The sequence below is a fragment of the Callospermophilus lateralis genome, unplaced genomic scaffold (assembly GCF_048772815.1).
Source record: "Callospermophilus lateralis isolate mCalLat2 unplaced genomic scaffold, mCalLat2.hap1 Scaffold_182, whole genome shotgun sequence".
NCBI lineage: Eukaryota > Metazoa > Chordata > Mammalia > Rodentia > Sciuridae > Callospermophilus > Callospermophilus lateralis.
The window spans coordinates 1,771,439-1,782,496 of NW_027512854.1; the positions used below are offsets into that span (position 1 = coordinate 1,771,439).

Consider the following 11,058-nt stretch of genomic DNA (forward strand, 5'->3'; position numbering starts at 1 on the left):
ATAATAACAAATTTCAAAGCTTTTTTTCTTTTTTTTCTCTCCTCTTGCATATATAAAGAGCAATAACCTTGGAAATCAAGCCAGTGGATTGGCTGGAGCTTCTGAATTTGATCCCCAGTATAATAAAGATGCTACAAGCAGACCAACAGATAATATTCTAATACCTCAGCTGATCAGAGAGATTGTCAGCATTAATTTAAAGAAGAATGAGCCTCAACTTACCTGCCCATATAGCCTGAAGGCCAGAGTTCTTTTACTGTCTCATCTTGCTAGAATGAAAATTCCTGAGACCCTTGAAGAAGATCAGCAATTTATGCTGAAAAAATGGCCTTCTTTGCTTCAAGAAATGGTACTATCTACTATTCAGTCAAAGAATGAAAAATTAAAGGAAGACTTAGAAAGGGAGCAACAATAGTTGGATGAACAGCAACAAATAATGGAATCTCTTAATGCACTTTACAATGAATTGAAAAATCAGTTTGTGACATTTTCTGAAACAAGAATCTTTAGTGAGCTGAAAACTAAAATGCTCAATATAAAAGCATTCAAGGAGAAACTCTTGAGTACCTTGGGTGAATTTCTAGAAGACCATTTTCCTCTGCCTGATGGGAATGTTAAAAAGAAAAAGAAAAACATTCAAGAATCAACCAAACAGCTGATAACACCACATGAAATACTAGAAATTTTTATAAATAGATTACTTGATGTTCTACATGATCCATATGTCAAAATCAGTGATTCCTTTTGGCTACCTTATATTGAGCTGCATAATGGAATTGCTTTGAGACATCCAGAAGATCCAACCAGATTGAGATTAGAAGCCTTCCATCAATAAGAAGATGTTCTTTTTTCATAACAGGAAAGAATCTTGTCATCTAAGGAAAATGGAAACAGGACTATTTGAATAAAAGAATATTATTTGCAAATCAAAATAATAATCCATCTTTCTTTTATCCTTAAGTGACATGTATTGCCATTTCTTTATTTTAAAAATGGCCCTTTCTTATTCATTCAGTGCTATGGTATTTTAAACTGTACAAAGAAAGCAAGTAAAAAATATTGTAGATTTATAAAGCATTAATGTACTTTGCCTCATTCGATGTTCTTTGGAAAATTCTTTGTTAATTTAGGATATTCCTAATGTAGTAATAATAATTTTCTTTTCAATTTTATGGCAGTATATTTTATGCATGTTAAGTTTTATTTGTATTTAAGAATTATATTTAGGAATTATAATGGAAAGGTCATTTAATTTGAAGATGTTTATAAAATTGAAGTAATATCCCAAGGAGAAAGTGACATAATTAAAAATACTAGCAAATCTAAAAAAAAAATTTGGATCCATTTTTTCATGAGCACTCATCATATATGATATATGGACATATGTACATTCAAACATATGACACAAAACACAAGTGTGCACACATAATATAATACAACACATAGCATAATAGTAAAGGCCTTATAACTTTTTACAGGTGAAATCTCCATTGCAATGTTTAAAAACTCTATAGTCAAAAAAATAGAACTGATCAGCAAAACATTAACCTAGGTCTGTATGAGCTCAAAAAACAAAATAGAACTTCATGATATGGGAAAGGGCAATAATAAAATAGATATTGAAAAAAGCATCCTGGTTCTGTCGCAGATGTAAGGGTAGCCAAACTGGAGTTCTGGATATCAGCTGTTATGGATTTGAGCCAAATCACTTCTTTTTGGTCTGTAGAAATCACTTTAGTTAATCTTTCTGGAATCCAAATTGGCTGCTGTTCTCCCTGTGGAAACACACAAATAAGACCCCTGACTCCAGGCAATCACTGGGTCAGGACCATAGTTAATCTCTCTGGAATCCAAATTGGCTGCTGTTCTCCCTGTGGAAACACACAAACAGACCCCCAACTCTAGATAATTACTGGGTCAGAGCCTTTCAATTGTCCTGTTAGAATATCCTTCCAAAGTACCTTGGGCTTATGTACATTTTTTGGACACATAGGTGACATTACCATCTGTTGGCTTTGCCAGCCCTTTGCTCCAGAGCTGCAATCAGGCCTTCTCTGGAAAGCTGGCATTTCCTGGGACTGGGGAAACTTGCTTGTGTTTATTTTTAAATTTGATCTACTTTCCATACCTAAAGCAGGCAAGAATGGACAGAGGCAGGCTGCCTTTGCTGACTCAGGGAGAACACAAGGAGAGGTCAGTGACCTGATGGCACTGGTGATTCTGAAATCTGGTGAAGTGCAGCAAGGTGAAGCCCAGCAGCAGCCTGTAGAACATGACCAGGGAGATCAGAGCACTGTTCCAGTGAAAATGAGCTGAGAGAGACCTTTAGAAAAGCTCCTTTATTTTGATGGAATCTGATACAGTAATTGGATTTTTTGCAAAAAAATTGTTGTGAATAAAGCATCTTTATGACAATCTCCCAAACTCAGAAATTTGCAGCCAAAAAATATTTACCAATCTGTAGGTTAAGTAATGGAGTTTGGGAAGGAGGTGGGGGTTGAGGGCAGAGAGAGAGAGAGAGAGAGAGAGAGAGAGAGAGAGAGAGAAACAGCTCACTGATTGTTTACAGTGCTGTCTGCCGTTCGTATACCATTTGCTATCACAGATTTTTGATCAATAAAAACTGCTTTAAGCATTGCTCTCACCTCTGCTGAGGTGAGTATGTATTTGTCTTGAATGTACAAATAATCTCATTTTTAGCTACTCCAGCACCAAAAGGTAGAAGCTAGGACTGCACAGAAAACTCTCATGGTCACCCAGTGTGATGTCCTGTTCTAATATTGGGCACCAAGACTACCTTTCCCGGACTTGAAAAATGTGGTCTGTGTTGCCCACTGGCTGGTCTTCCCCCAGAGGAAAATATTAAGTTCTTGTTTCCCAGGTGCCCCTTTGTTTGTACTTACATTTTTCTCTTGATTGACAAAATAGAGGAGATTGTTAACAAACCTTTTTCATAGATGACTAAAAATTACTTGTTACAATTTTGACAGTGGAAAGTAAAAACACTTTAAAAAATTTATTCTGCACAAGGGAAATTTTTTTAACCACTGTCATGCTGCATTATGTCTTTGAGCTATTTTCTGTTTTAATTGGAAGGCCTTGGAGGATGCACATGCCAGAAGCTAGGGGGGTCTGCCGGACACTAGCGGGGGCAAGTAACTCATCATGCCATGCAGGTCCCGGCCCTGATTCTGTTGCAGAAGGAAGGAGGTTCTCTGGCATTCTGTGTTCATGGGTGATGCTGCAGCTACCAATTATGCTAATTCCTGCTTCCTTGCAGATAGACCTGTGTTTATTTTGTGCCTCACTAGCTGCCCAAAAAGGCACTTTAGAAATAATTCCCATATTTAAAGGCAGACTGTGTTCTGGTGTCTCACTGTGAGCTGCCCCAGCAGGAAACCCATCAGGGTTGTGGAGAGAGTGCTGGCTTTGGAGAGGTGGGCTGGGGGGCTATCCTGTCAACTCACAACTCCTGTCTCTGCCCCCCTCACCTGTGCCTGATCTCACATCACCTGGAGGCTCTCCCAGCTCAAGCCCTTCCGGAGGAACCTAACTTGCTTACCCCCAATTCCTCATGGATTGTGGGAATGTCTCCTATATGGTGGTTAGGGTCAGTGATGATTTCACTGCTTCCTGATAGAAGTTGGAGAAAACATCCATCAAACTGAAAATTCTAACATCTCCATTGACTCACCATCTCCATGGCTTTGACAAGCCTTCTTGCTTAGCCATCAGGATGGAAAGCAGACAAGGTTTCAGAGGCAGATAACTGTGTTCCTGATCTTACTTTAGGGTGTGCTTTCTATATTAGAGTCCAGATTGGGTTTTATTTAATTTAGTAGAAAAATAGAGGGGATTTAGAATGGATGTTAATTTAAATAAAAAGGGAGTGTTAGTAAATCAAAAATCGTTGAATTTCTACTGACTTTGTCCCTTCTAACTATTCTCCCTGCTCAGCCATCTTTTATAGTTCAGTGTATTTAAGTCTAAGAAGCTCTTGGGCACTCTCCCCCATGTCCATGCAAACACACTCACCACTCAGGTACCCCATTGCCTGCCTTCACAGGCTCCATCTCCATTTCCTCAAGAAAAATGTAGTACAGGAAGAGCCTGTGTGCTTGAGATTTCCTTGAAAGAGACCACAGTACCCCTGAAGCCCTTTGAAGGTCATACATGCAGACCACCTGAGGCATGACTCAGCACCAAGCACCAGCCCTTTCAGAGCCCTCCCACCTTGAACCATGAAAACACCCTCCATGGGTGATATGTTCCAGTAGGTAGTTCAGGAGGTAGTACTTGCTACCTCCTCATCATCATCTCTGGGTGGAGCCTTGTGCTGACCTCTGGGGCAAATCAACTAGATCCTTCCCTAAAGGAACTAAGAGAATGAGAAAATCACCAACAAATCATGGTCAGAACTCACCCTTCTTTGGGGTGGGGTGGGGTAGGATGAGCAAAGCTGGGAAGGCTTTCTACATTATGTGGAGCAGATGTGATTGGTAACTGTTAACATTAAGCAGAAGTTATGAGTGGGAATAGTGTGTGAATGAGTTTCAAGGAAAGCTCAATGCTTCTGTGGAGAATAAAATATCACACGCATCCAGATGTTTCTTCTACCACTACCACTCATTAACTGGGTACATTAGTCCATTTTTCATAACTATAACATTATGCCTGAAGCCAACTACATATGAAGAAAAAAAAGTTTGGGGGGCTCATTTAAATATGATCAATTGATCTTTGATAAGGAAGCAAAGGCAATGCAATGGGGAGAAGAGATTCATCTTTTCACCAAATAGTGTGGGCACATCTAGACTTCCACATACAAATAAAAAATAGAAAAGAATCTAAACACACACTTTGCACTCTTCAAGCACATTAAATCAAGACAATGTAGACCTAAATGTGAACTTGAAACTCCTAGAAGATAACATAGGAGAAAATTCTAGATGGCTTTTGGATGTGGTGATAATGTTTTGGATTTAACACCCAAGAATGACCAATAAAATACACAACTGGTGAGTTGGATTTCATTAAAATTAACCTGCCTTTTGGAAAACATTGCCAATAAAATATGAATACAGGCCATGGACTGGGTGGAAGTAATTGCAAAAGATATACTTCATAGAGACCTGTTATCAAAATATGAGAAGAACTCTTAAAATCAACAATAAGAAAAGAAACAGCCTGTTTTAAAAATGAAGAGTGTAGCAGATAGCCAATGAGCATGTAAATGGATATTCCATGTCCCATGGCAACAGGGAATCTCAAGGCACAGCACCATCAAGAAGCACTGCACACCAATTGGAACAGCCTAGATTCACAGCACCAGTAAGAGCAGAAGCTGGTGAGAAGGTGGAGTGGTGGGAGCGCTCAGCCAATCCTGGTGGGAGAGCCAAATGTGCAATCACTTTGGAAGACAGTTTGATGACTTTTTATGCAAATAACTATGCTCTAACCACAAAAGCCAGCTGTTTTGCTCATTGGTATTTATGCACATTGGTTGAACACTTGTGTTTTCACAAAACCTACACACAGTTGTTTGCAGAAACATCATCCATAGTTACCAAGGTTTAGAAGCAACCAAATGTCCTCCAGTAGATGATAAATAAGTGGTGTTGTATCCAGAAAATAGAATGTTATTCAATATAAAATAGATATGAGTTAATGGGTCACCAAGTCATGAACAGACATGTGGAAAACTTCAATGCATATTACTAAGTGAACGTTGTCAATCAGAAATGGAGCCTCACTGTAACCACAGCAACATAGCGAGACCCTGTCTCCAAACAAAAATAAAAAGAAACTAGGGATATAGCTCAGTGGTAGAGTACCCCAGGTTCAGTCCCCAGAACCACAAAAAAAGAAATAATACATTTAAAAAACCCAAAACAGGATCACTGCCAGTATTGGGGATGAATATGGCCCACATCTTGACAGTACAGATGTCAAAATACTTGTGCATCATGCTAGAGCTGCACTTCACCTCAACTCCAGGTCTTTTCTCAGAGATATTTTTCTACCACCCCATTTAAAATAACAGGATCCTCCATAGTATCCTTATTCTGCTTTATTTATTTATAGCACTTATTACAACAAAAACCTCCATCCCACTTTCCCTGGATTATCTGTTTATCGATATTTGCCTTCCCTAATATAGGTTCCCCCAGAGCATAAACCATGTCCTTGTGCCTGGTAGCTGTTCAAAATCTGTTTAGTGAGTGAGCACACAGGTGTATAGATTTAATCATGCTGCTGCTGCTGCTGCTGCTGCTGCTGCTGCTGGTAATGATGGTGATGATGATGGTGGTGGTGGTGGTGATTATGAGGAAGATGAATGTGACATGACAATGACATGATGGTGATGATGATGGTGATGTATCACGACCCCTTGCCCGCAAGGAAGACGCAACTCAGGAATCTTCTTTCAGCAGTTTATTCAGGCCCTTGATATTTTCTTCTTCTCCTCTCGGATGCCCCTCCCAGCCTTAATAAAGCATCTCAAGCCCCAATGCGAAGCTGCCACGTGGAACTTTCTCATAGGGTGTTGAAAAACCATGTGCCAACCCTCCCAAGTAAGGAGTTGTTTGTCACAGACCACAGCGGAGCCAGCACCATCTTGTAATGGCAACCATAATCTGCAGAAGTGGCTCACCACAGTGATGATTATTTACAAGAGGTGTATCTAAGGTAGATCACATCGCTGTCTCTGTTCAAAGTTCAGTCATATGGCTGGTGCTTTGCCTTCTAAACATCTACTGGGGATGTGGCTTAGACTTGCCCTGAGGTGTTGATATTGCATTTTGAGTTGGAGCCAGCAAACTTACAGAACACAGGCCTCATCATCAACAGGCACAACTGGTCATGTGGGGAAGTCCCCACCTGGCAGTGAAAAGATCATTCACCTGCCCTCCTTGTCAGAGCAATGAGGTGCTGTATTATAAAGTGAGGTGTTGTTCCAAATGCATGGAGACAGGTGTCCTGGCTAAAGCAAGATAAGATGTAGTTCTCATTCTTGCAGAGTTAGAATTGATGCTTTAGTCTTACTGGGTCTCTCTTCCATATCACTTATGCAGTCTTCTTTCAGGTCACAGCCTCACCACCTTCAAGCAGCTACATGCCTGCTTGCTCAGCCGAGAAACACAGTTCAGAGAAGCAACAGATTTTGGGTGGGATTTTGAGGGACAGGGATAGATGTGGCTCACCTTGATTCTACTCTTATCTCATTAGCTAATACTCAGACACATAGCCACCTCCAACTGTCACAGAGGCTGAGTAATGTCACCAAGCTCTGTGTCCAGGGAAAAGGGGGCACATGTTCAGGAGCCACTATCCAAGGAGTCCCTGCCACAGGGATGTGCTCTTTGAATGAAGCATCTCAGATCTCGCTCAGAGGCCATATTTTCTTCTCTTTAAACTTCATATTTAACTCCCCATAGAACTCAAAGGCAAGGGCCCATTTTTCATCCCCATTTTGTAAAGATCCGACTGAGGCTGAGAGGCATTAAGATATTCCCCAGATCACCAAAATACAAATTTGCAAAACCAGACCAAAAATTAAAGTTTCATCCCAAAGGCTAGGTAGCTCTTTAGCACTGTATCATATAACTATAAAGATTATATAGGTACATAGCTATATGACTCATAAGACCCATGGCTTGCCTTTATCCCACAGATTTGTGAGGAAGTTCTGACTGAGCATGCTTCTAACCTTGAGCACAGTTCACATACCTTGGGATATATTTTTTCTGTGCTGTGCTGCTACAAATCTCAACTGAAGGCAGAGCCTAGCTGTGAACTTCAGAGTGGACATTCAGGTCTGGCTGCAATCTCCTTTATAACCAATCAATAATTTACAAAAGATTGTCTGTAACTAAAGTATTTCATTAGTAATTTCTTGGAAAGGCTCATCTAATAACAATTCTAGTCTGGAACACATATTGAGAAAGACAAATCTAATCTAAACTGAATTTTGAATGCACACTATCCTCCTTTATTTAACTCACTCAGCCACACCAAAAACTTTCTCTCCCCTAAAGAAGATGTTACCATGGAAAGACCACCTGGCCTTCTGTGTCCACAAAAGCCCTTCATGGTCAACCTGCCTTTCAGTCCCTTCTTTGTTTTTATAATTTTCTGTATTCAGTGAGAAACATAGCATTAACATTCAATAGGAAAGACAAATAATGAAGCCAAAGAAGAAAGATGGGGGCCCTTAAGGGTGGAAAGAGAAAGAACAGCAGGAAAGAGAACAAGCTGCCCTCAACCAGGAGGACAGATAGCATTTCTCACCTTAATGTAGGCAGACCTGGTTATATGACAAAAAACATGTCTCCTTTCTAAGACTGCCCCCAGCCTAAGCATCACAAGCCTCAAAATGAACCTCTCCCATTCCTGCATCCTCCCCAAGGGCAGGTTTGGCCTCAGAAGCTCTGAGCATCAGGCACAGCCATGGAGGTAGATGCTGCTATGGTTTCCATCAATCCAGATGCACTCCTGCAAGCCACCAGGACAATCAGATCCACTTCTGATCCCCATCCCAGAACTCTCAGGAAGGATACAGTGGTAATGGGTGGGGCACATCTATCTCTATATTGCCAGGGAACTGCAGAGGCTGAGATCCCAGTGGATCTCATTCCATGTGTGAACTAGATTTAACAGTTTCAACAGATTGTTTCTGAAATCTCCTTCAGTTTTAATATATGACTTAACTTACTCTATAAATGAACAGACTTAGTATCTCATTTTGCATGAAATATCAGACTTCTGGGACCAGCTCAATTCAAAGCCCATCCCCTGTTGGAAGAGTCTTCCTCTATATCTCATCATCACCACTAACCCAGGGAGTTCCACTTTCTCTGTAGCTGAGGCTAATGCTACTTAAGGTGCAGAAACCATTCTGAGTTGGGAAACTTACAGTCCTCCTGTAGCACAGTACCATGTCACTGAGCACAAAACTTCTGTCCTAGAATGCTTCTCCCAATACACTGTCTTACTTGCACTGGTTGGAAAAGGTTTGGAGACAGGCTTGGGGATGGGCAGTCTATATTTTTTAGGATACCTTATAACAGAGACAAATACAAAAGCCTCAACTTTTTTTTTTAAATTTAGGTAAGCATGATGTTCCCTTGGATCTTATAGAGGCACCATTTGCAGTCTATGGCCTCCAGGATCATTGAAGGGGACAGGGGACATCAGGAGGAGGCAAGCAGCTCTTAGCCACCCCAATCTAGAAGTGACACACATCTCTTGCATTGATAGTTCACTGGTCAGGACTAATCATATGACCTTTAACAACTGCAAAGAAAACCACGAAATTTAGAAAGTGACATGAGACATTTGAAGAGTACCCATTCCCTGTGCTGTGTACCCCTCAATATTTTTGGTCTTATCAAATGCATTCAAGCAGCCCCTGGGAACAGGAATAAGGTCTGGGGAAGGCCTTTTTAAATCTTTCTACTCAAGATTAAAAGCAAGAAGGCCCAGGTTAGAGAAAGGCTTCAGAGGTCATGATACATTAGCATTGTAGCATCTGAAACTCTTCTCAATAAGCCTGTAGCAGCTGTTCTACTGAAGACCAAGCTCTGGGGTGTCCAAACACATTTAGAGAAAAGTTGATGGAGTCATGGGCCACCCTGAGCTTACTTTGTCCTGTCTTATCCAACAATTAGTATCTCACTCATGCCCTTGGGCTCTCCTCAACCCTATGGGTTCTTCTGCCATCCTGTGGGAGAGGGAAGGTGAACTCTGCTCTGCACAGATCAGTGGTGTAGTTTATGAGGGAGTGCAATCTTTTCCAGACCCAAACAATTACCTCCTGGAGGAGCTGGGCTGCTCAGTCCAGACCTTGGGCATCTCCAGGGAGCCTTGCTTCTCCTGTGATGGGCACTCCAGCCACAAAGTGAGGGCTGCACACTCCAAGTCCTGGGAAGAAGGGCATTGGGGTTCCCCACACTTGGTGTGAGAGGGGCTTACATGAGAAGCACCCGGCAAGAATAAAGCTGACTGCCCCACCTCCTACCTCCTCTCAGCTCCAGACAGCTCTCAGAAGTCTTCATATCAAGTTTTCTATTGCACAGAATCTAGTTATAGTATGATTTGTAATCACCCATGCACACATCATGCACACACCCATAACAGCTGAGCAGAAGATCCACCATGTCTTCTATGCTCAGTGTGTTGGTTCTACACATGCCAAAGCAAAGGCATTGGCACACACAAGACAGGCGTGATTGGAACAGCTGGCAAATATGCACAGTAGCTCTGTTAGGTGTGGACAGTGCACTTCTCACATCACAAAAAGCAGCCCCAGGAGCCTGCTTTCCATGGTCTCATTCCACTCTCCAAAAGAACGTCACTGCACATGCAATGCCAATCTCAGCATGCAACAGTGCCCAGGAGCCAGATGTGAATGTCACTGAATGGTGTATAGTCCCCTCCATTCATCCTGAGTTGGTTAGGCCTGGAATGCTCTTCCCTGACAGAAGCCAGGAGAGCATGGGCACATCTCCCTTCAGGGCAGTTGGGAGCTACTCAGGAGATGGACTGAACAGGAGGGTCAGAAGCATTTCTGCCAAGATAGCTTGGTTGTGGGCTATGCTCTGTCTGCATGATTGTGTGGACACATGGGGTCTTCGGGGCTCCATTGTGAGGGCTCTCCCCTGCCCCGGCCCACATGTTGCTTGTAAAAACTGTGGAGTAAATGTGAACATGTGTGTGCACCAGGCTCCTGCAAGAAGATAGGAAAGATTATGTGGCCTTTAACCATATGAGCTCCAGTCCGGGTTTGGGAGTCGGGATGGGAATTGAGTGCCCTGGTGCTGGTGGTGCTCCTCATGGTTTACAGGCATGTCCCCATATTTTCCAGATAGAACCCAATGTGACTCTATGCACCTATGGCCACACAGGTGCTTCCCTGAAAAAATCAAGGGCCCCTATGCATGGTTAACCATGTCTCCATGGTGACTCCCTGCCAGAGACTACACACAAGTTAAGGGGTATTAAGGACAGTGACTCCTGAAATCAGGATAGACAGCTTCCTGCCTGTCTTCTTGTCTC

General features: G+C 41.9%; 1 pseudogene; it reads left to right on the plus strand.

Moving 5' to 3' along the window:
* Window positions 1-274: 274 nt before the first annotated feature.
* LOC143386271 (centromere protein K pseudogene) lies at window positions 275-835 on the plus strand (annotated as a pseudogene).
* The last annotated feature ends 10,223 nt before the right edge of the window (window positions 836-11,058 follow it).